The following is a 27,899-nucleotide window of genomic DNA, read 5'->3' as shown; positions in this document are numbered from 1 at the left end:
TTGTTGCTTGTGTTCTTGATAATCGCCATTCTAATTGGGGTGAGATGAAATCTTAGGGTAGTTTTGATTCGCATTTCTCTTATTACTAGAGATGTTGAACATTTTTTCATATATCTGTTGATTGCTTGTATATCTTCTTCTGTGAAGTGTCTGTTCATTTCCTTAGTCCATTTGTTGATTGGATTATTTGTATTCTTGGTGTAGAGTTTTTTGAGTTCTTTATATATTCTGGAAATTAGTGCTCTATCTGAAGTATGAGTGGCAAAGATATTCTCCCACTCTGTAGGCTCTCTCTTCACATTACTGATAGTTTCCTTTGCTGAGAGAAAGCTTTTTAGTTTGAATCTATCCCAGTTGTTGATTCTTGCTTTTATTTCTTGTGCCAAAGGGTTTTTAAAAGGATTGTATCAATTTAACCTGGGTCCATTTTATCTTAACCTTATGTACCATAGGATGCTCTAGTAAGTCACTGCTATTTTATCAGATGTAGAATAGTAGCCAGAATTTTTAATTTGTGTATGTTGGAGAAGCTTGTATATATTTACTTAACATTATTTTTCTTTTTGTTAACTGTCCAAATCCATTGCCAATTTTTAATTTTAATTAGATTAATAGATTAATCCCAATGCTAGAGGTTAACCCAGTGGGGTTGTACCACTGAAATATACCCCCAACATTTTTTATTTTTTTAAATTTTGAGACAGGGTCTTGCTAAGTTGCCTGAGCTGGCCTTGAAATTGCAATTCTCCTCCTTAGCCACCTGACTAGCAGGAGTGTGGTGCCATGCCTGACAGCTGATTTTCTAAATTCTTATATATATATATATATATGTATATATATATATCATGTATACATATATATATGTATATATATACATGTATACACATACACACACACACACACACACACACACATATAAACCCTTTTTTGTATTTGCAGATTTTTTCCCAGTCTAATATTTCTTGAAATTATGCTTTCCTTCACACAAGATTTTATTTTCACAGTGTCTTGCTACACAGCATGAAGGCCTGTTTGGCGTCTTAAGGATTTAGGGATAAGCATTCACACTTATTCTATAGTGGCAGGAGACTTCTGATCTAATCTTGCACCCCTGGGACTAGATATGACAGTTGTGGCTATAAAGGAAGTAGAATACTAGACTCCTGCAGGCTTCCTTCTCTGTGCTGGGGAATACAGAAGTCTTCCTTACTCATTTCTAAGTTTGAGTGAGGCAAATGAATACTCCCCACAAACAGAATAAAATAACTAATCTCTGAGTAGAGAGGAAGCTCTCACACCATGTATAATGACGCTGGAGTGAGACCAGAGGAACTATGTTCTCTGGCTAGACCCTGAATCTGTCTAAGATGATACAGCACACAAAATGAAAGGCAGAGCTATTTGTGAAATCCTGAGAGAGGCCATCTAAATTTAGTGAACATGAGACAGGCAAATCAAAAACTATATTCCATTTGTGATTGTGGAGCCCAGAGAATAGAGCATACCACTTCCCTACATGTGGATATTGTCACATTTGGGACTCAAACCTTAAAACATTTGGGATGATTACACAAGTGAATGTAAACTGAATGCCAGACAGCAACTGACATTGAGGCATCCCTGACTGAGACTCTAAAAATCAACCTAAATATCTGCAATATCTTAACAGATGGTATACCACACCCAAATTAAGGAAACTGTAAAGGATAAGAAGGTTTGAGCTCTAATTCAAGAAGAAAGGAATATTATGCTTCCCTTGGCATTCCCTTTAGAAAGGCAGATGAATCAAGCTCAATGTTATTGGCCAAAAGAATCATATATATCCATCGGGCATACGTCTGATGTTTTAAAATAGTTTTCCTATAAGAGGAAATTCTGTGAGGATTGAGTTTGGTTACTTTAAAGTATATATGGAGGGTGGAATCTTACTTCAGGTTTGAGCAAGACCAAACAACATATAATGGAAATTATCCAGAATTTCTCCCAAAGACTATGAAATTAACCCACAGAATTATTGCGTATGGGCTATATGTAAATTGTGGAGCATGGAGACTATGTTAGTCAACTTCATATTATTGTGACAAAATATTTGAGAGAATCAACTTAATAAGGAAAAAGTTTTATATCGTCTCATGAGTTCAGAGATTTCAGTCCAATGGTCACTTAGCCCTGTTTCTTTGGGCCTGAGGTGGCATAGTACACCATAGCAAGCACTCTTGACAGAGGGTGCCTGAAGCAGAAAGACAGGATGAGCCTGGGGTCCCAATATCCACTTCAAGGGCAGACTCTCCCAGGGATATCACTTCCTTCCACTAGGCCCCACTTCCTAATTATTCTACCACCTCTTAATAGTATCACTGACTAGAGATCAAGTTTTCAACACATGTGCCTTTAAGGATATCCAAGATCCAAACTATAGCAGAGACCAACTTGTTCACACAATATAATTTTGATTATTTTTGATTATTTGTTTCTATACCCTAAATGGGAGGCTTTTCCCATAAAGAGTCAGATGGTAAATATCTTAGACTTTCTGAGCCATATGGTCTCTACTGAAACCACTCCACTCTGCCATTACAGTGGCAGATATAATACAGGACATTTGGAGATTCTGCCTGGGCTCTTCTAATCACCAGACATACATCTTGCAAGTGATTTTGTGTTTTTATCTCTAACAGAATGGCTCTTGTGGGCCCACACTTAATGAATCTGATGTAAGATGGGCATTATCCCAGGTCTGGAGCCTGAGGGACACTTGTTTCTTGGGCTCTCTGTAGTCAACTGAATCTGGGAGACACTATCACAAATTACAGGAACAGACAAGCATACCAGTGACAACAGGTAAAAAACTAAATACATTTTATGCTCTGTTTTGTTTTTTGGTATTAGGAATTGAACCCAGGTGTGCTTGACCACTGAGCAACATCCCTGGTCCCTTTTATTTTTACGAGACAGGGTCTGGCCAAGTTGCTTAGAGCCTCACTAAGTTGCTGAGGCTGGCATTGAAATCACAATCTTCTTGCCTTTGAGTCACTAGGATTACAATATGTACCACCATGCCCAAAATTAAATTGCATTTTTTGAGAAAAGAAAAACTAAGAGGACCTACCATGGTCAAGACAAGCTGCTCACTCTATAGGAAAGTTTGAAAATTTAGGTAAAAATGCAAATGAGAAAGAAGCATGCAGGATTTTCACATGGACAATTCAGATTTTCCCAGACCTCTCACAGCCTAATCTGATAAATATTTCTGTTATGGCTTGATCTTTAATGTCTAACCAGTTGTTCATGCTTTGGGCAATGCAGCAATTTTCAGAGGTGAAAAGATTGAATTATGAAAATTCTGACATCATTGGTGGATTAATCCATTTGATGAATTAATAATTCAAATAGACTACTGTGTGGTAACTATAGGCAGGCGAGTGTGACTACAGGAAGTACATTACTAGAGTTGTGGTCTTGGAGACTACATCTATCCTGGTCCCTTCCTCTCTCTCTGCTTCCCAGCACCCATGAGCTGAGCAGTTTTCCTCTGCCATGCCCTTCCACCATGATGTTCTGCCTTATCTCAGGCACACAGCAATACAGTTGGCCAATCATGGACTTAGACCTCTGAAACTATGTGCCAACATAACCTTTTCCTGCTCTAAGTTGTTCTTGGCAGGTTTTTGGTCACAGTGGCAAAATTGACTCACACAATTTCTAACTGGGATCACCTCTAGTTCTCTATACAATATTTTAGAAAATAATCCTTGCTCCTGTAAGGCAGCTGGGGGAAGGATGCCTGGATCCAACCTGTACAGGCTGAGTTCCTCAGCATCTCAAAACTGAAATTTCTACTATTCTCAAAACTCTAAAAAATTCCAGTGGTACCTAAACTTTATGCTTGAATTCTTATGTGACAGAAAACCATAGAAACTATATGCTCATAATAGAAGATGTATGTATATGCATGCATTCATTCAGTTTTCCTGCCTTTTTTTCTAACAAAAGGGGAACAATATTGGAGTATTCCTTTAAAAAGGTCTTTATATGATATTGTTTTATAAAACAATCTTGGGAACAAATCAGTTTGAAGCAGCTATTTAATAGGTTGCCTTATCTTTGCATTGGATCTCATATTCTGCTTATATGATCCTTTGCTAGTAGAATTTTGGGAATAAAAAGTATTTTTGTCTTTCTTTTCTTTTTCAGAAGGATAAGAACTTCACACATATTAAGCATACATTCTACCACTGAGATACACCCCTAGTCCGCATCTTTTTACTTTTAATGGTCATCACTCTCACCTCTGCATTGACAACAGACTGCAAGCCCTGACATGGCTGTGGTTCACTCTGTCACACCATTGGGCACCCTTCCCTTCCCCCCACTGGGATTCAGATTCAAGAGACCCACTAATAAACATTTTGGTCCTAAATGTCTCTAAAAAGAATAAAACATTTTTCTTCTCATTTTCTTAGAAACATGTATGTCTCCGTCTTAATCTACGGAGATGGCAACCTCTCCAAAGTCCTTTCCATGCCCTCAAAACCTACCATGATGACATTTCTACCTCCCTAACCACACTTCTACCATCCTCCCCTCCAAGTTGGCTCCCACAACACTGGCATTAGTGGTACTCTGAATTCACCATGCATAGTTCCATCTCCAGGTTCTGGTGTTGGTTTCCCCTCCCCAGAGCACTCTCCCAAAGATAATGTTGGGGGTTTCCTGCTGAAATGCCACTCTGTCAGAAAAATGCTTCCAATACAGTTTATCTACTCTCCTTACCCATCTGTTAATCCTTCCAGACACTTCTGACTACCAGATGCAATTTATGTTTCCTTGTTTCTTGTGCCCTTCAGTAGAATGTAAGTTCCCTGAGGGCAGAGATTGTTTTCTTCACTACTAAGTCTCTCTCATGTCCAAAATTGTGCCTGGAACACATTGGAGGCTCAACATGTATTTATCATTTTTAACAACTTGGCATGGGGAACATTCCTGATTCACACAGAAAAATGTCCCTGATTATTAAACCACCATTAAAATTGGGAATTTTAAAATTGGTTAAAAGTGGTCCTTTTTATTTTTTTAAGCAACACACACATTTATCAATGTGCTTTCATGCTATCAGGGGACAATCTGACAGGAGACTCCAAACATACTTGGTGCATCATTCTATCCTCTTGATTCAAACAGAGTTAGAGAACTTATTCATAGTAAAAGTGAGAACACATTAAGTCCAAGAACTGGAGAAATGGACAGTACAGGACTTTCTTTAGGCTTTGGGACTATTTCTACCCTGGATCTGTTCAGGGGTGTGTTGCTGAACACACATAGTGGATGAGAAGGTTGATGTTAATAGAGCTTAAGGGCTCCCAGCTAGCATGGATCACAACCAGGACACAGATACAGGATGTGGTCTCTGGATACTTCACACCATCTGTCTCCTTCTGCATCACATGCTCACCAGACTTGACATGCCTTAGAGGAAACATTTCTTCTCTAAGTCAGAATTATTGCTGGGTGATGATGAGGATAGAGAAAACACCCAGTGGGCACCTAAGAAGTCTTGGTCATCACCTTCTCCTGTAGATTTGAGGCCAAAGGGGAGAGGTTTCCTAGGTCCAAAGTATGGTATTAAGAAACTCTCATAATCCCAGAAATGTGATCTTCTTTCCTTTTAGTACTTGGGAAATAGCCCACTGTAGAAGGAATAGGTCTTACAAATTATGTCTACCTGCACATCCTCCCTAACTTATAGTACAAAACACAGACAGTCAATTAGGTAAAATGTCTCTGTAGTGTACAACATAACCTATGAATTAAGACCTCAAGGTGTGTTTACATTCCAGAAGGAATTTGGTAATTTGTAATTTATATAATTACCAGGAAGTTACCTGTAATTGAATTTCCTCAATAGTAAAATGAAGATAGCACCATTTTAAAGATATCAAGTAATCAATTCATGCTAAAGATTTTGTAAAAACACCTTACTGTTATTATCATGTTAAGTGAATTGTTCAAAGACATCTCTCTGGGCTCAGTTTCTTTATTTTTGTAAAGATGATGAAGTATCTTCTGTTCAAAATGCTTTTATCCTTTAATGAATTTTAAGCCTAATTTAAGTGCACTCTAATGGAAATGATGCCCTCTTCTGAAAACCATTTAAAATGTTCTATTTCTCTAGCTTTGAATAAATATTCCTCCCCATCCTCAGTCTCTCAGTCATTTGCTGTTTCAGTGCTGCAGATAGACTTCAACTTCTTTACTAATTCCTCCCTCCCCACTTTATATAAGAAAACTTTGAACATGCATTCTTTATGAGCACTGTGTTTCTCTTTTGGCATGATGTTCTTAAAATTCAACTTTCATTAGGTTTGGCTGCATGCATGCTTATCTTCTTTGGTGGTAAAATGCTCCTTGAATATACAAAATGACCTTCTTGCTTTCTCTAACTCCACAGAACCCAACAGAATGTTTAAAAGAAGGTCAATCAACAGCTAGTATGGTGCTGAGAGGCATTCTCAAAATTGTCACAGTAGAAGAATCCTTGCTTTCTAATTTTCCTTCAACTGGGGAATAGTGTAATGAAATTTAACAGCATAATTAAAGAAGACATCACAATAGAAATGTGTTTGTGGTAACCTTTATCAATATAAAAAATGAGTATGAGCAGTTGATTAGATGAACAAATATACTGTATCTGTATACTGAAGAATACAGATACTTCAGGATAAACAATAAGAGAAACTGAAAAGGAAAGAGACTCTATGCAGTTCTTAGAATATTTATAATGCAGTGTGGGAAGGAAGGTAAATGTAGAAACTGGAAATCCATGGTAGAGAAAATAAAATCTTACATTTGGGATATATTTTACAATTGACAACATGCTTTCTTATATAAAGCAAGTGAATTAAAACTAATAAGTCTATTAATTATACAGGGGAGGTATGGGACTTGGAACAGAAAGGGAAGGTGAAAAGTTATGTGCTTTTGGGAGGTTACAATTTGTAGATGTAAAAGTTGTCAATTTACAAATTTAGCTATGTTCTAAATATTTTTACATAGATATTACACAAATTAGCTATACTCTAAACCAGTTTGATACTCTAGTCTAAAACTCAAATCTGTCAGTGCTGACCAACTTAAATAAGGGAAATTATTGTATTGATTTGTGTTGATCCTATAGGGTGTTTGTACTTCATAGCATTACAAATAAGAAATAAATTAAGTAATCAGTTAAGAAAGAAGATAAAAATAATTTTGGGAGGGTTAGCAAACTAATTTAATTAGTTCAATAATATACGAACCTACCAAATTATGCTATGTCCAAAAATGAATCCTGCATATATTATAATTATAATGCACTAATTAAAATAATAATAATGAAGGGGAGATCAGCAGGGGCTAAGGTGGAAGATGGAAGGGAGGGAAAGGATCCTGGAAATGAGATGAATCTAATGATGTTATTGCATGCACAGATATGATACAATGAATCCCACTATTACATATAGTTTTAATGCACCAATTAAAATAAATTAAAACAAACTTGATTTATTATTTTGGTTATTTATTATAAATTATGTTGTTTATAAATGTAAGGAGGGCTGATATATTGGAATCCAACAAATTAAAAGTGCTTTTATGAGGCATTTTGACATCTGGCCACCTGATCAAAAAACTAAGCAAACTAGTAATGAATCACAAAATGGATAAATGTTAAAAAGACTGAATTTTTCACTTCACTTCTTAGAAACAAAGCCCAAAATGCACAGGTAATAAAACTCATTTTTATTACAATTTTGGCAGTATTAAAAAAAAGTTGACTTATTTCTCTGGTTTTTATAATCTCATTAAATTTAACACTACATATCTATCCTCTGAGGCAAAGGAAAGAAAGAAAGAAAACAAATGCTATCAAGACAGACAAATTCAAGAACCCAAAATAAACATCTGTTTTGTTTTTTCACATCTAAATAGCTTGGCTATTTTAGATAAAAAATTTGTTTTGCTGACAAATGTTTCCAAAAAAGTTAGTTGAAATTGTTTCATTAAAATTGTTTATTTATGAGCTGAAAAAAATATAGCTTCTCCAAAATACACAGGCATCTGTGAAAATGAGCAAGTATTGCATACAGATTTCCCAATCCATTTATTCAGCAACAGACAGGGATCAGGATGAATGCTATTGCAAACCTCCCATCATTCCAAAGTGAATATTTGCAGGCTTGTTAGGTACAGTAGACAAGATCCAAATTTCCTCTATTTTTAAGGGAAGATGTCTGGCAGTTTAGTTTTTCATCCTGTCACACTGAGTTCCTGTGAGAGCTGAATTCTGCAGCTTTGTATAAGAACATTCTTCTTTTACAAGCACTTTGCTCTACTTTCTTCTACCTTGGCAGGGATCAAAGAAGCAGAGGGAAAAAATGGTTTCCCATGAATATTGAAATTATTCTTATACTGATTTTCCTCTGTCACTTAAAATTCAATATTGGCAAGATTCCTGTACATCACCTTAATGACTAAAATTTTCTGCATGCAGTTAGGCAGTGTGAAGGTAAATGTCAACATCAAGATTTTGGTAAGAAATTCAAATTAACAAATTTTTTGAAAAATGGACTTTTCTACAGTATTCACACTAAAACTCATTCCTGAAAAGTAAGTAATTGGCTTTTATTTCACATTATCCTAAAATGTTTTATTCACTATCCACTCTTTTTCTCTCTCCAACTGCTTTGGTAATATTTTAAAAGTACAATGTCATAAAAGACCTTTCATAAGAATTCAACCTCAAAATTCTGAACATACTACCTACTATTTATTGAACACTGAAGAGCAATATGCCTTTTTACCTCACCTGTAAAATGGGTACAAATAATATCTATCTCATGGATGTGTTGTAAGATTGCATGTGATAATGAATATAAAATTATAAGTCAGATGACTGTATTTGATTATACTTTACTATGTAATTTTTATTATAACTGCCATGATTATTATGAAATGTTCTAAGAGATTCTGGACAAGGTATATTTTCAAGCCAAATTATTTAAATACAACAGTAACAAGATTACAAAAGATTGTTTATGTTTTGTACATTTATTTGTGAGTCATATGACAAAGTAAAATAGTTTTAAAAGAATGACTTAAAGGCTCATCTGAAAGAAGACAATTTATTTGAAAAATCCTTCATGATAATTCTCTCAAGTTGTTAAATTTTTTATCACTTTTGAAAATATGCATTCAATTATGATGGTAATAATGTACTTGAAGGTATTATAATCTATTCATTAAGGGAGATGTTTCAACATTAGTTATTAGCACAAGAGGGAAAAAAAAACACTAAAATGTCTTTTTCCCTCACGTCCTTGTATTATGAAAAGTGAAGAAAATCACTGACATAGTAAAGATAATTTCTTAAAAGTAAAGTGCAATTGATAAAAATCCATTGTTTAAAAAGTGAGATGATGGATGTGAATTGTTATATTGTCTTATGATCTTAGACTGAGCAAGGAAAAAAAAGTGTTGATTCTGATAAAAATTTTCATTTAAAGGAATTTTAATTAACCATAGAATACCCTTCTCAGAAACTAAACACAGTCTCTAATAATGGAAAGTCATTTAATTGAAAAGATATAAATAATGGGAGGATTTCAATGATAGATGTTCTAGCATCAAAATTCAAAGATTGTTTTTCTCCTTTTTGTAAAATGTTATAAATTTATACTTTATCAAAATGGAGGGTTCTGATGGTAATTCAAATGAAAATAAAAATAGTTTGAAGTAAATGAAAATGAAAAAGAACACATTATCCCATTTTGTGGGATATAACAAATATGGTGGGCTAATCAAGATAAAAAGAGAATCTATTATTACTAAACTCATAAATGAAAAAAGCCCAACACTAGAGAGTCCATGGATACTAAAGGGATATAAAACAATATTGGGAGCAACTCTATGCCCACAAATTGGATAAACTAGATGAAATGAACTAATTCCTTGAAATATACAATCTACCAAAACTTACACAAGGATATAAAGATAATCTGGATAGACCTATATATTTAAAAATTGAATGAATAATTAACAAACTTCCCCAAAGAATGTGATAGACTCAGCTGAGTTTAATGGTAAATTTTATGAGATATTTAATAAAAAATTATTTGAATATTCTATAGTATGTTCCAGAAAACAGAAGAAGTTTTTTCTAATTTAGTCAAGAATTATGTGGGACTCTGCCTGACCCCTGCACCAAGGACGGGCGCCATGACAGATCAGTCGTAGTCGCAGAGTGAGCTGGCGGGTGAGTCAGGCCGTCTGTATCATGGAGATAGCAGGTGGGCACCCAACCCACCTGCTTTGTGGAGCTAGGAGGCAGGCAGTCAACCCACCCACCACCAGGCAGAAGGTAGACACCATCACTGAGCAACCCTGCCTGACCACCATGCCTAGGTCTGTAGCCATCTGGAGCAAGCTGGCAGACAAGCCAGCCCACCCGCGTCACAGAGTCAAACAGAGGCTTCTTTATAGGCTGGTGCAGACATTTTGAATTATTCCTGAGGGCATGGCCATCATCATTGGAAAGGCAGCTCCCTTCCTGAGACACCTACAGGAGGTTAGAGGACCTTTGACAAGACACAGGATTCAAGAAGAGGAGGTATTGAGAGAATTGGGACCAACTCAGCACCACCAGGTGAGTCTCTCCCACTGGTCGGGCTCCCCAGATGGAGTAGTCCCAAAACACAGGGAACTTCGTGGACTAGAGTGGCCCAGTGAGACTCCCCTGCTGGAGCTTGAGACCCAGTCAACCAGGAGCATTGCAGAGGAGGGCGGCACAGCAAGAGGCTTTGATGCAGAGTGAGGGTCTGAGTACCAGGCAGTAGCTCTGGTCCCCAGGGAACACAGCAGAGGAGGGCCACTAGGCAAGGGAATCCCTCACAGAGCCAAGCCCCCCAGCCCAGGTGGTAGGTCAGGACCCCTGGGAACATTGCAGAGGAGGGCTTCCCAGTCCAGGTGGTAGTTCTGGACTGAAGGGAACGTCTTAGAGGAGAGCTGCCCAGTGAAACTTCCCCACTGGGTGAGTCTTTCCTGGTGGGCAAGGCTTTCCCACCAGGGCAGTAGAACCAGAGACAAAGGCCCAGATCATATGTGCCCAGTCTGAAGTCTAGTTCTCCTTCAGCTGGCCATCAGTCAACAAGTGGAGGCGCCTCTGCCCACTGACAGGGAATATACCCCACCTGAAGGCCACCACGCCTAAAGGGGCAGCTTTCTCGTGGAGCACTGCATTAACAAGTTCCACCAAGACTTCAGGCTACTGAGGGCTAAGAGGTGAGTTATTGGAAATCTACAGAGATAATATTAGTCAATAGAGGAAATCTGCAATATCCCAGAGTTTCTTACTAAAGGGGTAGACACATGAGCAAAATGAGAAAACAAGGGAAGAAAATGTCCCAAACAAACCTAGATGGTATAGCAATAAAATCCAATGACAGCATGGCAGAAAAATATCAGAAAGGGAGTTCAGAATGTACATAATTAAAACAATCAGGGAAGCAAATGAGGAGATGAAAGAGCAAATGCAGGCCTTGAATGATTGCACTAATCAACAGCTAAAACAGCAAATACAGGAAGCACAAATCATTCCAATAAAGAGTTACAGATATTGAAAAAAAAACAGAAATTCTTGAAATGAAGGAAAGAAAAAAACAAATTAAACATAGAAAGCATAACCAATAGGATAGAACACCCGGAAGACAGAACCTCAGATATTGAAGAAAAAATATTTAATCTTGAAAACAAAGTTGACCAAACAAAGAAGATGGTGAGAAATCATGAACAGAATCTCCAAGAACTATGGGATATCATGAAAAGGCCAAATTTAAGAATTATTGGGATTGAGGAAGGCTTACAGAAACAAATCAAAGGAATGAAAAATCTATTCAATTAAATAATATCAGAACATTTCCCAAATATGAAGAAAGAAATGAAAAATCAAGTACATGAGACTTATAGGACTCCAAATACACAAAATTACAACAGACCCACACCAAGGCACATTATAATGAAAATACCTAACATACAAAATAAAGGCAGAATTTTAAAGGCTGTGAGAGAAAAGAATCAAATTACATTCAGGGAGAAAACAATACGGATATCAGCAGATTTTTCCAGACCTTAAAAGCTAGAAGGGCCTGGAACAACATTTTTCAAGCCCTGAAAAACAATGGATGCCAACCAAGAATCTTATATCCAGCAAAACTTACCTTCAGATTTGGTGATGAAATAAAATCCTTCCTTGATAAACAAAAACTAGAAGAATTTACAAAAGGAAAACCGTCGTTAGAGAACATTCTCAACACAATATTCCACGAGATGAAAAACAATGATGTAAATCAGCAAAGGGAGGAACTATCCTAAAGGAACAGCCAAATAAAGAAGAAACCAAGTTGTGTCAAAAAAAAAAAAAAATGAGCAAAATGACCAGGAATACAAATCACATCTCAATGATAACCCTGAATTTTAATGGCCCGAACTCATCAATCAAAAGAGATAGACTGGCAGATTGGATTAAAAAGAAAAATCCAACAATATGCTGCCTGCAAGAGATTCATCTCATAGAAAGAGATATCCAGAGACTAAAGGTGAAAAAATGTGAGAAAATATACTATGCACATGGACTCAGCAAAAAAGTATCCATCCTTATATCAGATAATGTGCATTTCAAGCCAAAGTTAGTCAGAAGGTATAAAGAAGGACATTTCATACTGCTTAAGGGAAGAATAAATCAGCAAGACATAACAATCATAAATATTTATGCCCCAAACAGTGGCTCATCCATGTACATCAAACAATCCTTCTCAATTCCAGGAACCAAATATACCACAACCCAATAATACTAGGTGACTTTAAAACACCTCTCTCATCACTGGACAGATCTTCCAAACAAAATTAAGCAAAGAAACCATAGATCTCAATAACACAATCAATAATTTAGACTTAACGAACATATATAGAATATTCCATCCACAAAGTGTGAATACACTTTCTTCTCAGCAGCATATGGAACCTTCTCAAAAATAGACCATACATTTTGCCACAAAGCTAATGTAGTAAATACAAAAAGATGGAGATACTACCTTGTATTCTATCAGATCATAATGAACTGAAATTAGACATAAATGACAGAATAAAAAACAGAAATAACTCCAACACCTGGAGATTAAAAAATAGGCTATTGAATGATGGATAGATAACAGAAGACATCAAGGGGAAATAAAAAAATTCTTAGAGGTGAACAAGAACTAAAATACAACATATCAAAATCTCTGGGACACTATGAAAGCAGTACTTAGAGGAAAATTTATTTCATGGAGCACATTCAATAAAAGAAGAAAAAAATCAACAAATAAATGACCTAACACTACAGTTCAAAGCCCTAGATAAAGAAGAACAGATCAGCACCAAAAGTAGTAGAAAACAGGAAATATTTAAAATCAGAGGTGAAATCAATGAAAATGAAACCAAAGAAAAATTAAAAAAAATGACAAAATAAAAAGTTGGTTCTTTGAAAAAATAAACAAAATTGATAATCCCTTAGCCACACTAACAAAGAGAAGGAGAGAGAAAACTCAAATAACTAAAATTCAGGATGAAAAAGAAAATATCACGAGAGACAATACTGAAATACAAAACATAATTAGAACCTATTTTTAAAATCTATACTCCAACAAAATAGAAAATCTCAAAGACATCAACAGGTTTCTAGAGACATGTGATTCACCCACACTGAACCAGGAGGACATACACAATTTAAATAGATCTATTTCAAGCAATGAAATAGAAGAAGTCATCAAAAGTCTACCAATAAAGAAAAGTCTGGGACCAGATGGGTTCTCAGCCGAGTTCTACAAAATCTTTAAAGAAGAGCTCATTCCATTACTCCTCAAAGTATTCTATGAATAAGAGGTGGGAGCCCTTCTAAACTCATTCTATGAAGTCAATATCACCCTGATACCTAAACCAGATAGAGACACATGGAGGAAAGAAAATTTCAGACCAATATCCCTAATTAACATAGATGCAAAAATTCTCAACAATATTTTAGCAAATCACATACAAAAACATATTAAAAAGTTAGTGCACCATGATCAAGTGGGTTTTATCCCAGGGATGCAAGTTTGGTCCAACATCTGGAAATCAATAAATGTAATTTACCGTATCAACAGACTTGAAGTCAAGAATCACATGGTTATTTCAATAGATGCAGAAAAAGTATTTGATAAAATACAGCACCTCTTCATGCTCAAAACATTAGGAAAGATAGGGATAGTATGAACATTCCTCAACATTGTAAAGGCTATGCTAAGCCCATGGCCAATATCATTCTAAATAGAGAGAAATTGAAAGCATTCCCTTTAAAACCTTGAACAAGGCAGGCATGTGCTGTTTCATCACTTTTTTTCAACATTGTCCTTGAAATTCTAGCCAGAGCTATTAGACAGACCAAAGAAATTAAAGTGATATGAATAGGAAAAGAAGAACTCAAACTATTCCTATTTGCTGATGAAATGATTCTATATTTAGAGGAGTCAGGAAATTCCACCAGAAAACTTTTGGAACTCATAAATGAATTCAGTAAAGTAGTAGGATATAAAATCAATGTTCATAAATCAAATGCATTTTTATTCATAAGTGATGAATCCTCAGAAAGAGAATTTAGGAAACTACCCCATTCACAATAGTCTTAAAAATTAAAATAAAGTACTTGGAAATTGACCTAACCAAAGAGGTGAAAGACCTCTACAATGGGTACTACAGAACAATAAAGAAGGAAATTAAAGAAAACCTTAGAAGATGGAAAGTTCTCCCATGTTCTTGGATAGGCAGAATTAATACTGTCAAAATGACCATACTATCAAAAGTGCTATACAGAATCAATGCAATTCCAATTAAAATCCCAATGATGTAACTCACAGAAAAAAAAAGCAAGTCATCAAGAAGTTTATTTGGAGAAATAACAGACCTAGAATAGCTAAAGCAATCCTTAGCAGGAAGAGTGAAGCAGGGAGTATCACAATAACTGAACTTCAACTGAACTACAGAGTAATTGTTACAAAAATAGCATGGTATTGGCACAAAAATAGAGAGTTAGATCAATGGTACAGAATAGAGGACACAGACAAAAACCCAAATAAATACTGTTGTCTCATACTAGACAAAGGGGCCAAAAATATGCAATGGAGAAAAGATAACCTCTTCAACAAATGGTGCTGTGAAAACTGGAAATCAATATGCAGCAGAATGAAACTAAACACAAATCCCTCACCCTGCACAAAAATCAACTCAAAATGGATCAAGAACCTCAGAATCCTACCAGAGACCCTGCACTTTATAGAAGAAAAAGTTGGTCCAAATATTCATCATGTCAACTTAGGATCAGACTTCCTTAACATGACTCCCAAAGCACAAGCAATAAAAGCAGAAATCAATAACTGGGATAGATTAAAACTAAAAAGCTTTTTCTCAACAAAGGAAACTATCAGCAATGTGAAGAGAGCCTATAGAGTGGGAGAGAAAATATTTGCCACACATACTTTAGATAGAGCACTAATCTCCAGAATTCATAAAGATCACAAAAAAAATTACACCAAGAACACAAATAACCCACTCAACAAATGGGCTAAGGAAATGAACAGATACTCCACAGAAGAAGATCTACAAGCAATCAACAGATATATGAAAAAATGTTCAACATCTCTTGTAATAAGAGAAATACAAATCAAAACTACCCTTAGATTCCATCTCACCCCAATTAGAATGGCCATTATCAAGAATATATGCAACAATAGGTGTTGCGAGGTTGTGGGGAAAAAGGTACACTCATACATTGCTGGTGGGACTGCAAATTAGTGCATCTACTCTGGAAAGCAGTGTGGAGATTCATTAGAAAACTTGGAATGGAATCACCATTTGACCCAGCTATCCCACTCCTTGGCCTATACCCAAAGGACTCAAAATCAGCATACTACAGAGATACAGCAACAACAATGTTCATAGCTGCTCAATTCACAATATCCAGATTGTGGAACCAACCTAGATGCCCTTCAATTGATGAATGGATAAAAAAAAAAACTGTGGTATATGTATACACAATGGAATATTACTCAGCCATAACGAATAAAATTATGGCATTTGCACACAAACAAATGAAGTCTCATGCTAAATGAGATAAGGCAATCCCAAAAAACCAAAGGATGAATGATTCTGCTGATAAGTGCATGATGATACATAATGGGGGGGTGAGAGGGAGATAAGAATGGAGGAAGGATGGACTATATAGATGATAAAGAGGGGTGGGGAAAGAAAAAATAACAATGAGTCAAACATCATTGCCCTATATAAATGTATGATTACACAAATGGTATGGCTCTACTTCATATACAACCAGAGAAACAAGTTGTACCCCATTTGTTTACAATAAAAAAAGAAAAAAATTACTTGAGGCCAGAATTACCCTACTACTAAAACAGGCAAGGTTACTGCAGGATATAAAAATTGTAGACTACTATCTCTCATAAACACAGATGCAAAAATCCTCAACAAAATAGTGGAAAAATGATAGTATGAATAAATAAAAGGAATTGTAATTTAGAAAGAATTATGCAACATTACCAGGTGGAACTTATCCCAGTCATGCAAGGTTGGTTCAATACTTGAAAATTCATCATATCAATAGGCTAAAAATGGAACAGAGAGGAAATTCCTCAAGTTGATAAAGGACATCTAAAGAAACCTATAGCTAACATTCTACTTAATAGTGAGAAACTGGATGTTTTTAAAGATCAGGAACAAGACAAAGATGTTCTTTCTACTACTCAACTTTCAGCATTATCCTGGAAGTTCTAACAAATGCAGTATGAAAAGAAACATTATACATATGGACTGATGGGGAAAAATCTATCCTTGTTCACATATGACAATTTTCTATTAGAAAATATTAAAGAAGTGACCAAAAACTCTCTTGGAACTAATAAAGTAATCATAGAAAAGATTCAGGGTACAAAGTAACAGACAAAATTCTATTGTTTTCTATAAGAAACACCATTTACATAAGTGCTAAGATATGGAATAGAGAAATAGAGAGGGAAAAAAGGCGGAAGTTGGGAGGAAAGGATGGGAGAGATAAAGGTAAAAATGTAGAAAAACTTGTCAAGATCTGTATGAGGAAGAGCACAAAGCTCTAATGAAAGCAATCAAAGATGGAGAGAGAGTTCATTCACTTGGATATGAATATTGCCAAGATGTCAGTTTATCCCAACTTGATCTATAAATTCAACAAAATTTCAGTTGAAATCTCAGAAATTTACTTATTAACTGATTCTAAAGTTTAGATAGAGTGGCAAAAGACCAAAAATAGACAATACAAGTTTGGAGGAGAAGATCAAAGTCACAGGGCTGATATTTCCTAACTTTAAGACTTACTATTAACTTATAGTATCCAAGACACTGTGATACTGGAGCAAGAATAAATAGATCAATGAAAGAGAATAGAACCCAGAAAAAGAAATTTGTAAATGTAGTCAAATGATCTTTAACATAGGAGCAAACACATTATGACAGAGAAAATAGTCTTTTTATAAATAATATTGAAGAAACTGGACATGTAGATGCCAAAAATGAAACTACACCCTGACCTTACATCTTACAAAAAAATTAATTCAAAATGGATTTGTAAATGTAGAATGCAAAACTATGAAATGTAGACAGTAACACACGAGTTTTTTGTGTGTTTGATTAATAAGAATTTTTTAATCTATATGGACAATAAGTATTTTGGCATAATTCATTTAAAAATCAATAAGACATACTTTATTAACATTAAAAACTCCTTTAGGAAAGACACAGTTAAGAGAAGGAAAATACACACCACCAACTAGGAAAAAGTAGTTGCAAAACATATATCTGAACTTTATGTCCAAATACACAAATAAATCCTAAAACTTCACAACAAGAAAACAAATAACCTAGTTAAAAAGTAGGTAAAAGATCTGAACAGACACCTCACCAAAGATATACAGATGGAAGAAATATGAAGAAATTTTGCATATCCTGTGTCACTAGAAAATTGCTAATTAGAACAAGACACCACTGCGTATCTCTAGAGAATGACCCAAATCCAGAATACTGACAATATTAAATGCTGACTACATGTGGAGCAACAGGAACTCATTAATTGCTGGTGAGAATGAAAAATGGTCCAGTCATTTTGGAATATAATTTGTCAGTTTCTTCCAAAGCACAACAGTCTTTATAACTGTTTTGCACAACAGTTTTTACAATACTCCTAGGTATTTATTCAAGTGAGCTGAAACCTCACATACATGCAAAAAACTGCATCTAAATGTTTATAGCAACTTTATTCATAATGGCCCTTAACTGGAGACAACCAAGATGTTCTTAAACTGGGGATTGGGGGCTGGTGAAGTCAGCAATGCCAGTAGAAAAACAGGCATGAATTTCTTTGCTGGTTTGTTTTTTGAGAGGGGTCTTGCTATGTAAAATAGACTGATTTAAAATTCCTAGGCTCAGATGATCCTCCTAAGTCTCTTGAGTAGCTGGGACTACAGGTACATGACAATGTACGGAGTTAGCATAAATTTTTTAATCCAATTAGTAAATTAAAATCTTGCTCAGTGACCAAATTCAATTTCTCAAATTAGATGAATTCTTATGTATTTCCAGAAGATGTAATTTTATTAGGATCATCAATGGTGTGGCTGAAGAACTCATTTTTTAAAAAATGATGCAAAAGAACTACTTTTAATTTTTAAATAGACGAAAAATCTGACGTCAAACTTTCATATTTAAGTTGTACATTTTTAATATCATAAGCACACCTATGAAAGGAGAATGTTGTTTTCAATATCTGATTGTTGATACGTTAAAATAATTTTTAACTAAAGATTCATGAGGTAGTACATGCTTACAAGTAATACTTCATATTCTCATGTACTTAAAAAGACACCTAGTCTTCAAATAGCTTTAAAAATCCTCACTGAAAAGCAAATGGATCTTTATGTGTTTGTCCTACAAAAACCTTACAAGGTTATATTTATACATTCATAATGACATGACAGTTCTCTGATCAACATGAGAACAGGCATCATGAAGGATGAGAGGAAGAGCACTTGCCCTGTGGATCTGTCTTTTTGAGTCATATGATGGAACAAAAAGGCAGAAATGTGGTCATTATAAGATCAGAAAACAGTGTCTAACTTCCCACTGTGTTAAAATACTGACTTTAATACCAATAGATTATTAAAAGGGAAAAACATCTGAACTTATTTCAACAAAAATAGACATCATTTTAACTACTTTTTATTTCTACCTAAAAACAAAACCATTAGGTTAGAAACTCTTCTAATCTTCTATTTAATGTGTTTATGTGCTTTACCATCAAAACTTCATTTTCATTACAAACAAGTCTTGCATTCTATATATGACTAGTAAGAAAGGCAAGTTAATGTCAAAAAACTTAGTCTGAAAAAAAGTCTCATACAAATATAAAGCAAAATAAAACCCAAGTTCTTCTCTGAACTTGTAATCTTTTATTTATTTATTTAATTTTCCAGTGTGGTAATTCATGCAATTTTTTTTCACTTCTGACTATAACATAAGAAAGGATCCCTGCAGATTCACTTTAGTGAGAAGCAGTGAATATGAGAAATCTGAAAATTACTTTCTCCCCAGTTCAAGGAAATAGAGAAAAACACTGAAATACTAAACATGTTTTTGAATAAAACCCAGTGTTTATTCTTATAATAAAATTAAATGCTTTTTGAAAATTGTGATTTTGTATTGCTTCTTGTGTGGCATGACTTTTTGCCCAGCCACCCCCATTCTATTGCATGGCACAAATAAAGCTCACTCAAGACAATGTCATGTTTGCAAGGCAAATTCTCATGTTATGACAAAATGGCAAAGGTCTCGTCATCCTTAATTTAAGCAACAGGATTAAGTGCTTACCAGCTTATTTGTACTGTATCCTTCACAAAATGTTGTGAATTAAGTAAAATTATCCTGTCTCCTCTTCTCATTATTTCACTGACCCTAGTGATGTTTTACTAATTCTCATTCACATATTTATCCCCATTCCAAAACTTTTTTATTATCCAAGAATGACTGAATGGCACAGAAGGTCCATGTGAAAACACACAATCTCCCTATGTTTGGGACACATTTTCATGTTTCATCACAATTCCTATATGATGCTGATGGAAGTAGATGGGAAAATTATACAAGAATGTGTACAATAAGTTTCTATATACTCGGTAATGGACTTTAGCTTCAGTGTGATTATACAGATATGAAATCTAAATAAAAGCAGATAGACAAGCATACTAGTTCTATGAATGTTGTATTTACACATGCAAACTAAAGACTATCAATTTAGTTTTTTGAAAATACATAATAATGGAATACAATGATCAAAGATAAAATGCTTAAAACTGAAATATGCAGGTGAATTTGAAATTAGTTGGAGGAGGAATTGAAGAATGATGTAACTTCCTCCTTCACAATTAAGCAATATCTGCTTGTATTTCAAAAAGAAAGAAAAGATAGAACACAGAACACTTTTTTTAGCTGGGAATCTGTTAACATTTACAAAACAATCCCATAGTCAAAAGTTAGCATTTGTAAGATAAAAACACTTTTCTTCATGAGTTAAGATAATTAGCTAGAATTAGCTCCCTAGGGTCAGGTCACAGACAAGTCTTTCAATGTAAGATCATTTAAATCTGACTTGTAGCAATGAAGCAGCTCTAGCTCTGAGAATATGACAAGAGGAAATAACTGACTTTTTGAGCATAATACCTTATCTCATAATATACAAAAAGAACAACTACCTTTTTTAAAAGTTAAGGAGGTGAGAAGGATGAGAGAGAATTTAAGAAACATAGTTGGAGAACAGTTCAGGAATTTAAGCATATGCCATTAAGAGTTATTAAAAAAAAAAAAAAAGCACCAATGGAGGGGACGTAGCAAGGATTCCATGTAGAGAAATTTCCTGAAGACCATCAAGGGTTGAGCAGAACTATGAACATTTCCCACATGCAACACACTGTTATTAAGCTCATGGTACACCCCAAGTGGGGAAGGGTGGTGGAGGGAATGTGTGGCTTCTATGATCATCCCTTTGATATTAATTCTCTTTTTAAGCATCAGCAATGTATTACTTTGATGAAAACCAATAAATATTTCATCAGGATGAACATTAAATTCAAGGAAATGTAATTTATTTTCATATTCCATATGTGGTATCAACAAATTGTATTTATTTATAATTATAGCTAAATAATTCAAATTATAAGCCTAAAACGCTATATGTATATAATAAAATCCTAAGTGCTGATTGTGTTTTAAAAAGAATAAAATATCTATTTCATGTGCTTTTGATGTTTTCATGCTTTATATTAAAATTTTCAAAGAAATATGCATAGTTAAACCCATGATCATGCTGTTTAATCTTTAGTCTTTGCTAAAACTTGCCAAAACCATACAACCACTGCACAAGTATCTGAATGTAGAAAAATGAATTTAAGACACAGAAAATATAGCCTGAAGGACAAGTGAAATGCACACAATTACCTACTGTGGGAAGAGTGACAACTTGACTTGTCATGCCAGATGGAGGTTCCTGAGGCTGTAAGTGGCATTGGTGGATGGCGTTGTTGGGCTGGTGTTGCTGCTTGTCATATAATGTGCTGGATATGGTGAGTTCTTATAATACGGTGCATACTGACCCTGGCCAAAACTGAGATAAGATGGATAGGCCTACCAAATTAAAACACATAAGAATAATCTGTCAAAATTCTCATTTCTTATATTCAAAAGTACAATTATAAATGTTTTTCTGTCTTCTGAATTTATACTAACAAGAACACATTCTTTGAAGAGTTCCGACTTGCAAATTTTATGTGAGATTATATACATTCTTCTTATATCTTCTATAATGCAGTACTTATAAAATTAAAACAATGTGGAAACCAAATAACATACCAAAAAAAAAATCGGCTAAAGAGATTCCTTTAAGAAAAAAAGCTATTAAAAAGCTTAGGAAAGATCTTGCAGTTTATAAACAGATCTTTCTTTATATATTAAAATCATGTTGTATTTAAAATATTTCAGAAGTTAAACTGACTTTTTAAGTTACCTGCTGTGAACTCTTAAATAAGAGAAATTTGTGAGTGAATTATGTCCTGTATATAATCTTGATGATGTTGTAAACTGCTACCTAAAATAAAATGAAAAGAAATGTAGTTTACTTAACTATGTAGAAAAATGTGACTACTGGAAAATATCATTTAGGTAAGGCAGATTTGGAGTTTGATATTCAACACTAGAATCCATTTCCATGAATAAAATTTTATTTTCTTGTAAGGGTTGATCATGGTCACCATATAACAAAGAATTAAAAATTGAATAAGTTTCAATTTTTTAGTCAGTGAATAACTCACATAAAATAAGGACAAAATTATACACGTGCAAAAATATCAGGCACTGAATTTTTTATTTTAATTTGTAAAATTAAGATCTTTATATTAAATGTGTATAATGGAAAATAAAGGGATCTAATCAGGTGTTCTTTCAGATTCTTGCTAACTCAAAAATTCTAGTGCTACTTTCAAGGACTTAAAATGTTTTCACGTCATTATTATATGGTCCATTATAGTGACCCACAGAGAAAGCTATTTCATTATTACATTTCATAGAATAGTGAATGACAGCACTTGAAGAATTTGAAACAATGAAAATCAAAGAGGAACATGCTGTTACAAGTGCTGCTGTGAAAGTAACATTCTATGTGTTGAATGTCCAAATTGTCCAACAATAAAAAGCAGACACTGTGTAGGACACAACCTAAAAGCAAATCTTAATCTCCTTTCACATTATATACTATCAAATGCTAAATTTTATAAAACAATAATTTAATATGCTATTTGTGATGATGCTTTTGGTGAAGATTTCTCCAAAGATCAGGAAATGGCAACTGTACAAAAAAGGTATTAATGCACTGCAAAATGGGGATTTAAATAGGCCAAATTTTTCTGTCTGCCAATGACAAAAAAATGTTGTGAACCATTTAACCCAGCAGTATTAATGCCAGAAATTTATTCTGGGAAAAAGATTTTGAATTTATTCAAAGAGATAGTTGGCAAAGATGTTCTTCAGTGTTGCTTTTAACAACAAAACACAGAAAACATCCTTAATAATGTTATTTAGAAAATGAAATAGTATGAAGCTGTCAATGGTGTTTAATAACATGGCAAATTTTTCTTTATTCTTTTGTGAAAGTAAAAACTAAAATGACAATAAATACTTTGGGTGATCTCATTTTAAAATCCTTCTTAGAGTATAAAATTATTTAAAGAGCACTAAAATCTCACATTATCTCTGAAAGATTCCATTCATGGTTGTGTGAGATCACTAAGCCACTGTATACTTCAAATTTTTCTACTCAGAACTTCTGCTGCTCCTGCAATCCGAAATAAAAGGCATTTTTAAAAACTAAACTAAACCTTTATCACAAATTGGTGGGATAGGCAATATGTGTGTGAACAGATCAAGGAGGAAGACTTTGATATACACTTGTTATTTGCTTACTGGTTGTTTTAGGTATAAAACATTGTGGTTGGTGTATTACAATTATTTACTGGATACTGAACATTTATTTACAGGCTCACGAGTCAGAAAACACAGAATAGAGTTTTGGTTTTATCACTTTTGAGCTATGTGTACTTTGGACAAGTCACCTAATCACTCTAAGATACAATTTTCTTAAGTGTAAATGATGGTTTGTAAACATAAAATAATGTTTTAGAAAGTTCAATGAACATTCTGTCACACAGATATTAGGCACTATTATCATGTGTTCCAGTAAACCTTTTTCAAATTCTCCACTGTATTCATGTGTTTTTTCCTCTTTTTACTTTCTCAAATTAAATAGGTATGCCTTATTCTCTTTACATATCTAAAATCCTCTTCCTATTTACTTATTAAACATCTATGAACTTCGAAATTCTGATCCAAGAAATAGTTATTTTATTAAGAAGGGAAAATACTTCCTAAGGTAATTTCAAATTTGTTCATCACAGAAACTCAAATTTGAGACTTCTTTACTTGTACATTCATTGTTCAAAGTCCACAGACTACCCATCTCAGACAAAAGAGAGTTCTCACACTAATAATCCAACACAAGCAGCAGGACCTCAATAGACAGTCTTCCATAGTAAGCTCATTTACATGTGACAGTCACATACTTATCAAAACTATATTAAATATCAGGTGCATAATGATGATTTCATGGGAATAAAAATGTGACTATGACATGAATGGGAACCTCATAGGACTTATCAGGATGATATCATCTTATTTTGTTTTTTAAACATTACACTTCATGGGCATATGACTCCTTAGATATTTGTATATCAGAGAATAATTTATTAATAATGATATCATATATAAAATAAATTTATAAATAATGAGAACTTATGAATTCCTTGTGAAATAAAGTTGAAATTTCTTTTGGATAAGTGTATGCTTTTTAAGCTATAGTTATTATATGTATTTGATAGAAAAAATTACTTCAGATTTTGTCCTATCACTTTCATTTAAACTACACATTTTAAGGTTATGACTTGCTTTTTTTAAATGACATTTTAAAAATTTTTTAAAGATGTTGATAGACCTTTATTTTATTCATTTATTTATATGTGGTGCTGAGAATGGAACCCAGTGCCTCACACATGCTAGGCAAGTGCTCTACCACTGAGCCACAACCCAGCCCCTCAAATGACATTTTTGAGCAATAAATACTGACCTCAATAATCCCTATTCACCAAAAAAACTAATAAGATACAGCAGATATGTCTTTAAAATTAATATTTTTTTTTCATAAGTTATTCCTTGGAACTAAGTAGAAAAGATCATGGAAGCTATATTGGCACATACGGACCACTAGGGTATGACCAAGTAAATCACAGTTCAGTACTCCAAATGGTACCCAAGTTACTTTCCAGACTAGTGCTACTTCTAAGACTGTATATTAGCTGGAACTCAACATAAGTTATATTCATTTACTGGCTGAGTTCAGGCTGAGATTCCATTCCATGTACTGTGCTGAAGCAGAAGTTTAATGGTACCCCAGTGGCCTCAGGCGCTTAATGCAACTTCCAAATTGATCTCACTTGCTTTAGGGAGAGGCATACCTACTAGCGAATCAGGCTTAGGCAATTTTAATTTTTCACCACCAGAATCAAATTTGTAGGACTTCTCAACCTGCCTCCACATAGAACTTAGGCAAACAGAGTTGATCACTTAGTCCAGACTACCAGCATTAGATTCTGTCCACAGTCTTAAATACTAGTTTCCTTCCCATCCTCCAGCCCTTGCTAGTTCATCTTCTGCAAAAATAGTAGAATCTTTCTCTAATGTGCATGACTGATCCTGTTACTCCCCTACTTAAAAATATAACCTTTAGTGGTTCCCAGCTTGTCCCCAGGATAAAAGTCAAAATCCTTACTAGGGCTTTAGCTTGTCTGGTCTCTATTTATCTTTTGGACTTATTTGATTTCTTTCCAGCAACACACCCCTCCCCAGAAACACATTCCAGCCTAACACTAGTGAACCACCATGCAGTTCTTCTAATGCTACTTTTACAGCTCCTACTTCCTCCTGCCAAATCTAGCTAACTTCTACTGAACTTCATAATTCAACAAGGGCAATACATACTACATATATGTGTGTATAAAGGACATTATGTACATATGTATTATATATTATGTACATATTACATATCATACTATATATGTATATTAAAAGAAAAATAGAAGTCATAATAATAAAACAAACATTTCTGAGTGCTGATACTGAGCCTGTTATTACTTGCTGATTCCTCATAACCACCCAAACACCCACACAAACACCACAAAGTAGATCTGTTCATACTCTAGTTTACATATGCAAAAACTCCTCAAGGTTATGAGCAGATGTGGGATTCAATCTGCGGCTATTTGGCTCCAGAGTGGAAGCACATAATCATCCCTGTATATTGCAAGGATTTTTTTCCTTATAATTTTCTCTGTTTTTTAAGCCAATAAATCCAAAATATAGCTGACAAATGACTTCCAATTTAACAGATGTTACTTGTTGAAAGGCACTTATCCAGTCTCTCTCCAGTGCTTGTTTTAGTACCAATTTCAGTAGATGTTTTAGGAACTACTTCAAAAACATGCAACCAGAATAAGTCTTCTTTCTGCACACACACACATACACACACACACACACACACACACACACACACACACACACACACAAATCTTCAAGAACACAGAGAAGAAGCCTCTCAGAGTTTATCTGTGTGAGGCATTTGTGGATCTTGAGCTGAGATGAAAATAATGTGAAAAAAAAAGTTCCCACTGTGACAGGTTCTCCAATACAGACTTCAGTGCCAGAAATGGGTTGCACTGAAGTCTAGAATACCAAAAAGCAAAGACAAAATAGCAATGACCATGCCTTCAGGAAGGCTGCAGGGTATAGATGTCTAAGCCTGCTTCCCACCCTATGCAGTCAGCAAGGAGAACATTTGTGTAGAAGACTGCTGTACACCAGACCCAAACCTGGATGCTATAGGGGAGACAGGATAAGAGGATCCATTCCCTGAGAGTCTCTGTTGGACTTACGAGAATCTTCAGTTTTAAGTTCGGATCACAGAATCAGTCTTAATGATCAGAATTCCTTTATCAAAATAATATAGAAGTAATTTTATTCCTAGTGATTTTATGTGAATATTACCTCCAGATAAATAAAATGCAGCAGAAATAACCTGTGATAAAATATTTTATATTTTTATGTCACATGAAATCATAAAAATTCCCCAAGGTAGAAAGAATTCCCACTTAGAACACATTATTTCTCAAACAAGGAGTTTGGCATTGAGTCCAATGACACTACAGTAATTCTTGGAAGAGTCTGAAATTAACTTATGCTCCAAGCAGGGTAGGAGAAGGGATACCTTCTTACCTAGTAGTCAAAATAAAAATCTGGGCTAGGGATGTATCTCAGTGGTAGAGCACATGCCTAGCGTGTGTGAGGGCCTGGGATTAATCCCCAGTACCATAACTAACTAAATAAATAAATAAATTGTATACACTAATTCACTATTTTGAACAATTACAGTCATAATTTTGGGAGGGCATGGAGGGAGACATTTCTAAGACACTTAAATAAAACTTTTCAGAACATCTCTAAAAGACATATTTTTTCTTCCATTGGCCTAAATATTTGTAAAGTAGACAATTTTTATACTGTGAGTGGATAGGTTATGTTTCTAATCACAAAACAAACAACCTTTCCAGGCAATGACTGGCACTCTACAAGGATTAAGTACTCTAGAGGTAGGAGACCAAAACAAAGTCCACTCCTCAGGAAACCTTAAAAATTCCACCAAGTCATGAAAACAACACAAAGAAAAACTAGCTTGCATCACCTCCTTGGGCACCATATGAAGGGAATGAAGAAACCAGGTTAGTCTAGGAAGGAAGACAGTCTTCACTGAAAAGGACAAGAATTGTACTACTGACCCAGGGTGAGGTTCTCTGCCACAAGATGATCAGAGAGAGAAAGGTTTATGGGGAAATAGGAGGGAGTCTGAGGGTGGGTCATGGAAGTTTCTCAATCATTTGTTTAAGGAAAACAGCTCAGGAAAAGAAATGACATTCTTTAATGGCAAAATCCAAAAATCTGAAGGTTCGGCATGTAAGTATCCTGGGACACAGGAAATGCTATGATTCTGATTCTCCTTTTAAAATGGGAGAGAGAGCTATTATAAATTCAAGGATGCACATGTTAATCTT

The 27,899-nt window shown here is 34.7% G+C and overlaps 1 pseudogene; it reads right to left on the bottom strand.

Moving 5' to 3' along the window:
- LOC124961166 (eyes absent homolog 1-like) overlaps positions 1–27,899 on the bottom strand; it is a 48,132-nt pseudogene that overhangs the window by 9,459 nt on the left and 10,774 nt on the right.

This window comes from Sciurus carolinensis, chromosome 12 (genome assembly GCF_902686445.1).
Source record: "Sciurus carolinensis chromosome 12, mSciCar1.2, whole genome shotgun sequence".
Classification (NCBI taxonomy): domain Eukaryota; kingdom Metazoa; phylum Chordata; class Mammalia; order Rodentia; family Sciuridae; genus Sciurus; species Sciurus carolinensis.
This window is presented reverse-complemented; position numbering and strand designations above follow the sequence as displayed.